The 5,515-nt window shown below is 49.5% G+C and overlaps 1 protein-coding gene and 1 non-coding gene across 4 annotated transcripts in view; one reads left to right on the plus strand and one right to left on the minus strand.

Annotated features, from left to right (window-relative positions):
* Nucleotides 1-3,603: 3,603 nt before the first annotated feature.
* Nucleotides 3,604-3,710, minus strand: LOC112398632 (U6 spliceosomal RNA). The gene has a single exon (XR_003003039.1). It is a non-coding gene; the product is annotated as a U6 spliceosomal RNA (small nuclear RNA).
* A 1,503-nt stretch (nucleotides 3,711-5,213) lies between these two features.
* Nucleotides 5,214-5,515, plus strand: part of PHF20 (PHD finger protein 20) — a 130,259-nt gene continuing 129,957 nt past the window's right edge. For 2 of the 3 annotated variants that reach the window (XM_024742904.1, XM_024742906.1), the window contains exon 1: nucleotides 5,290-5,344. The gene's annotated coding sequence lies outside the window, so the exon portion shown is untranslated. Of the gene's footprint in view, nucleotides 5,345-5,515 lie in introns of all 3 variants that reach the window. The other variant, XM_024742905.1, reaches the window with a different exon arrangement.

Consider the following 5,515-nt stretch of genomic DNA (forward strand, 5'->3'; position numbering starts at 1 on the left):
AAAGGATTCATAAGAAAGTAAGAGTTGGTGGTGCAGTGGTTAGGACCCAGTGCTTCCACAGCAGGGGGCATGGGTTCCATCTCTGGTGCAGGAGCGAAGATAGGAGCAGTTACCAATGGAAACAAGACAAATGAGGAACAAAAATTTGAGGGAGACTTTGTATTGTATACTTTTTATATAATTTCTGGAATTCAAATCATGGGACAGCATGACTATTTAAAATTAAATTACAAGAAATCTGGGGAGTGAACTGGAGTCTAGCAGATTTTTAGAGATTGTTTCTTTTTTTTTTTTTTTTTTTTTTTGCGGTACATGGGCCTCTCACTGCTGTGGCCTCTCCCGTTGCAGAGCACAGGCTCCGGACGCGCAGGCTCGGCGGCCATGGCTCACGGGCCCAGCCGCTCCGCGGCACGTGGGATCCTCTCGTACCGGGGCACGAACCCTTGTCCCCTGCATCGGCAGGCGTACTCTCAACCACTGCGCCACCAGGGAAGCCCGAGATTGTTTCTTTAATTGACTTCTTTATAGCTTCCGTTCCAGTAGTCTCTGGGGCTAAACTCCTCCCCCTTTCTCTTTATCTCTAAACTGGCAAAAGTTTCAACCCACAAGAAACAAGTATTAGTATGCTTAAATTACACGGAACAGTGCTAGGTACTGGGACTCCCAAGGGACAAAGAAGAGAACCCCTGCCCTTGAAGTAGTCCAGGTGGATTTTATCACTCTCTTTAGTGGCTGTAGCAAGAATAAAAATCGTCCTTCTCTCCCTGCCCCTACCCCCTCTATATAATCTTGCAAAACGCTGGAAATATATTGGAATTCCTACTTAATTCTCCTCCCCCTCACTTGGAGAGCAGTAAGGCTTGAGGAACTCAGTAACTTTCCATCAGGCCCAGATTGGAGAGACCTCAGACCAGGGCAAAGACTCAACCCACTTCCCTTGGGCCCCTGGTGCCTTGTGGAGGTTCTTGGACCTCAGATGCTGCTGTGACTGTGGTTTCCGACTTCCTGAGTTCTCACACTCAGCTTGGTGCTGCAGATGTCATACCCCTGTTCCTGCTTTGGAGACTGACATGCTCAGGCTTGGTGATACTCTGAGTACATGGGATCTGTGGGTGTGAGTCACAGCCAAGGGGCTTGCTTTTCTGTTTTAGTTTTCCCCTTTTCCCTTGACAGACTGATTGTAAATGCCTTGGGGTTGCATAGGGCAGAGTATAAAGGTTTGCTGGGTAGAGGTTGAGAAAGATCAGTTTTCTAATTGAATATCCTATCTCAGTTCTTTAATTCTGCTTTTCTTTAGCTAGGGACATTGAATACTCTAGACAATGAATCTAGTAAGAAAGCAATTGGAAAATCATTTATTTAGAACTATGCAGTTTACAGTACACTCTCACATGTTATTTAACTTAATCGTGACAATTCTGTGAATGAGGGTAAATATCATCCCATTTTACAGTTGAAGAAAAGTGATGCTTAGGGAGAGAAAGGACACTTCCATGCAGGTATTGAATATCTCTGGTGCTACAGTATATTCTCATGTGTATGTAGGGTTTCATTGTGGAGCTGTCATCTTATGTGCTGGGACCACAGTTCTGAAATGGTTGGAGAGATTCTACTCTCTGGAGTTGAGGCTGCTGTACATTCATTCTATCACTTGTTCACTCAATCACAACTATTAATTGAATGCCTACCTAGACAAAGAAAGGTTTTAGGTAAGAAAGAATTGGGAGGTTGAGACCAACTACTAGTGAGATGCTGGGGAGGGCCTTAAGGCAGAATAATGGAAGCTGCTAAAGAGGCAGTGGTGAGACCTGGAGTTTAGACCAGAACTTTTCAAACTGGGATTCTGTGACTAGCAGCCCAGGACTGTTCCGTTCAGAAGCAAGCAAACCAAGTTTCTGCAGTGTTTTTTTGTTTATTTTATTTATTTTTGGCTGCGTTGCGTCTTCGTTGCTCCACGCAGGCTTTCTCTGGTTGTGGTGAGCAGGGGCTACTCTTCGTTTCAGTGCGCGGGCTTCTCATTGCAGTGGCTTCTCCTGTTGTGCAGCATGGGCTCTGGGCGCACAGGCTTCAGTAGTTGTGGCACTCGGGCTCAGTAGTTGTGGCTCGTGGGCTCTAGAGTGCAGGCTCAGTAGTTGTGGCGCATGGGCTTAGCTGCTCCGTGGCATGTGGGATCTTCCTGGACCAGGGCTCGAACCTGTGTTCCCTGCAGTGGCAGGCGGATTCTTAACCACTGCGCCACCAGGGAAGCCCTCCACAGGTTTTTTAATCAGGAAAAGCTTAACTCCCAAGGTATGTCATTCATACTTGTATGAAGTTATTTTTGTCTGGCCAGCATCAGTCCTCCCCCTCTCTTTTCATTTGGGGGGATATCCTTAGGGGCAAATCGTTTCTCTCTTCCCCTGGCAGCCTAGACTAATCCATGTGACCTGAGATTGACCAATCAACATCAGCTCCCCGCCAAGACTTTGCCTCTTGAGTGAGTGACTCAAAGACAAAGGGATATTAGGATTGAATCCCAGCTGTGATGTGTGGTGCTGCTGGCTGCAGAAGCTGCTGTTTCTTGCTGGAGCTGCTCTGTGCTGCTTATTTTCCAAGGCTGCCCTCCTGTGCATGCTCTGGGCCCCCAAACATCCTTGTAATACATGTTTCTTTTGTTTGTACTTGCAACAGTGTCCATGTTTGTATTTGCAACAGACAAAAAGAATTTTAGCTTACAAATTGTGATGATTTCTTTACCAGGATGTAAACTCCTTGAGAGCAGGGCCTAAATCTCATTCTGTTCTGTGTCTTTTTTTTTGGCTGCACTGCCAGCATGTGGGATCCGACCCACCAGGGATCAAACCTGTTGCCCCTGCAGTGGAAGCACGGAGTCTTAACCACTGGACCGCCAATGAAGTCCCCTGCTCTGTGTCTTTGATGCTTAGCTCAAGCCTGGGTCTCTATATGTGCAGGTTGAATAAGTAAAGAAACATGTTATATTTGTATGGGGCTATGGATTCGTGGCATGACTTCGGTTGCGGGGCAAAAAAATTCTCTATATGCTACAATAGCCACTAAAATCTGAGCAATTTCACGTTAATAAACATAAACCCAGAGGATCCTGGGAAGGTCCTTTCTTCCTGTATCTGAGCCCTTATCCGACTTCATGTAGGTACTTTTGGTCCTCAAATTCCAGAAGGTGTTTTAAATTTTTTAAAAAATATGGAACATTTCGGGCTTCCCTGGTAGTGCAGTGGTTGAGAGTCCGCCTGCTGATGCAGGGAACACACGTTCGTGCCCCGGTCCGGGAAGATCCCACATGCCGCGGAGTGGCTGGGCCCGTGAGCCATGGCTGCTGAGCCTGCGCGTCTGGAGCCTGTGCTCCACAACGGGAGAGGCCACAACAGTGAGGTCGCGGCAAGGCGCGGCGAGGTGAAGCCGGCTGGCTGGGGCAGGGTCGGGTCGGGCCGGGCCCGTGTCGCGCGCGCGCGCCGTGCTGGCGGGATCGGTGACGGACGCCACCGCTGCTCCGGTCTCCTACCCGGCCCCGCTCCCCGCCTGGCCCTGCTGGCCCAGCAGGGCCCAACAGTGAGAGGGCCCGGTACCCCAAAAAAAAAAAAAAAAAAAAAAAAGGAACACTTCACTAATTTGCATGTTATTCTTGGGCAGGGGCCACACTAAACTTCTCTGTATGGTTACAACTTTTGTATATGTGTTGTCAAAGTGTGTACAGCTGAACCTTTTGTCCCTGATTTCCTAGAAGCTCTCCCTAAGCACTGCCCTCTGCCCTGACTACATCAGCTCAGGAAATCCTCTCTTCAGCCTCCAGTCCAGATTTGAAAAGACCACTCCTATGGAGCCAGGTCATTAAAGAAGAATCTACTCATTATTTTCAATTATCATTTTTCCCTTCAAATATTCTCTTTCCTTTCATTCCTTCCACAGATACATAATGAGCATCTACTATTTGTCAGGTTCTGACAATTCAGTAGATACAAGATAGTTCCTAACTCTAATTTTGGGGAAAAAGACAAATAAAACCAAGAGAACAAACAAATTAAATAATTACAAACTATGTTAAGTGCTCTGATGAAAATGAACAGTGATAAGGTAGAGAGCAATTTCCCTGTACGAGGTAGGAGATCAAGGGGAGCACTTTCTAGCTGATGTAGTCAAAGAGGACCTCACCGAGGAGATGACAAACTGAAAGCTGTTAAAGGGTTAGTTTTGTAAAAAGCAACAGCCTAGTCAATGGCCCAGTGCCTGGACAGAGCTTGGAGAGAACCATAGAAATGATAGCAAGTCAATGTAGCCAGAGAAATAGCAAGGGTGGAGGATGTGATGGAGAGACTGGTTGTTCTAAGCAGGGCAGTGACATGATTACATTTACATTTAAAAAGTGCAATCTAGCTGCTCTGTTTTTCCAAAGTAAAATAAAGTCATTATTGCCTTCCTAAATAACAAATGTTAAGCATTCCTCTTTGGAACTTCCCAAGTCCCACTGGGAAAACATCTCAGACCCTTGGGGGTGGCTGCAACTCCGACCTGGTCTCCTGAGGCAGAATACTGCTCCTCTCCACACCAGCAATTGGAATCCCTTCCTAGGAGCTAATGAAGTGAAGCGGAGTGGGGGGGTGGGAAATGAGTGCAAAGGCCCTGAGGCGGAAAGGAACCTGGCGTGTTTGAGGACTTGAAAGATGCTGAGAACTGAGAATGTGGGGGAGCTGAATGCGTGCCAATGTGAGAGAGGAAAGTTAGGTACAGACTCTGAAGAGCCTGGCACACAGTGAAGATTTAGATCTTAATCTGAAGAACAGCGGGCAACGGGCTTTGAGCAGGGGATGGCTGTGAATATAGTTGCGTTTTGAAGAGCTCCCGCTGTCTGAGTGTGAATGGATTGGAAGAGGAAAGAGTAATTGGGTGGAGAGGACAACCATCATCTAGGAGAGAGGTGATGGTGGACTAGACTGGAGTGCTGGCAGCAGGATACAGAGAAGTAGGAGGCTTCGGAGATGCATTCGGGAAGCAAAATTAACGGGTGATGGATAGTGTCCAGTCCTGGCCTTCGTGTGATCAAAGTGCATACGAGTGAGAGGGGACTTCGTGCTCCGGACCCGGGAGAAGGCCTGTTCCCGCGCGTCAGGGCAGTGGGCGTGTCCCGCCCGAGCCGTCGCCACGGTGATAGGGTGGGGCGGGGCCGAGGGCGGGGCAGCTGAGGCGCTGCGTCACTCGGTGGAGTCGATGGTGCGTGTGTGTGGGGGGCGGGGGATACGCTGGGCGCGTCCCCGGGGTCACGTGGTGCGCAGCACGCAGAGTCCTTCAGTCGGTTGGACCCGGAGCGGAGCAGCCGGAGCGGGGCTGTGAGGTGAGGTCGCGGCAAGGCGCGGCGAGGTGAAGCCGGCTGGCTGGGGCAGGGTCGGGTCGGGCCGGGCCCGTGTCGCGCGCGCGCGCCGTGCTGGCGGGATCGGTGACGGACGCCACCGCTGCTCCGGTCTCCTACCCGGCCCCGCTCCCCGCCTGGCCCTGCTGGCCCAGC

Source organism: Neophocaena asiaeorientalis, unplaced genomic scaffold (genome assembly GCF_003031525.2).
Source record: "Neophocaena asiaeorientalis asiaeorientalis breed wild unplaced genomic scaffold, Neophocaena_asiaeorientalis_V1.1 scaffold82, whole genome shotgun sequence".
In the NCBI taxonomy this organism is placed as follows: Eukaryota; Metazoa; Chordata; class Mammalia; order Artiodactyla; family Phocoenidae; genus Neophocaena; species Neophocaena asiaeorientalis.